The sequence below is a fragment of the Theobroma umbraticum genome, unplaced genomic scaffold, assembly GCF_002168275.2.
Source record: "Theobroma umbraticum cultivar Fairchild unplaced genomic scaffold, ASM216827v3 scaffold_31.0, whole genome shotgun sequence".
Taxonomy (NCBI): domain Eukaryota; kingdom Viridiplantae; phylum Streptophyta; class Magnoliopsida; order Malvales; family Malvaceae; genus Theobroma; species Theobroma umbraticum.
The window spans coordinates 972,473-973,158 of NW_018397283.1; positions in this window are offsets into that span (position 1 = coordinate 972,473).

Below are 686 nucleotides of genomic sequence, written 5' to 3' on the forward strand. Positions count from 1 at the left end.
ACTCCTGAAAGTGCTAAAGAAAATTAAAAATACAACCAAGCAAACGAAAGATTAGATGATTAATTCTCCTGGTTCTACAACCACACATCAGAATCGGCAACATACAGAGAACCTTGTATTAGGTTGCATCTTTGCTTGAGCTCCATGAGAATTTCAATGAAAATGCTTCCTTGTGGGAAGTTTCATCCTCCACTCAGCTGTGACAACCTCATCTGAAATTGCCAAGCCAGCCATAATGGAGAGTCATGGTGCAGAATAGTCATTTGAATATGAGAAAAAAAATATTGATGAAAATAAGGTAAATAACATAAATTATCAAATTAAATCTGAGACGCAAGGGTGGCAGGAGAGTTTTGCTCTCATACTAGGATCAGAGATGAAGATGACGTGAACAAACAAATATATTTCTTAGAATGTAGCAGATATAAATCTTGAACAAGCAGGAAAGTTAGGTGAAATCCAAAGCGCACCTTAAAAGATGGATTCATAAATCAGAAATAATCAGCAAAAACAATAAATGAATATCTGGTTTTGATACCATGCTCAGAATGCCCTCGAAGTGTAATTTTCATGGTAAATATTACATGCACTACCAACATATGAGCATGCTTAACTAGACATAAAGACATGAATGTCAGTACACCAAGAGGAATTAATGTCAGTACAATGTATCAATTTAAACAATA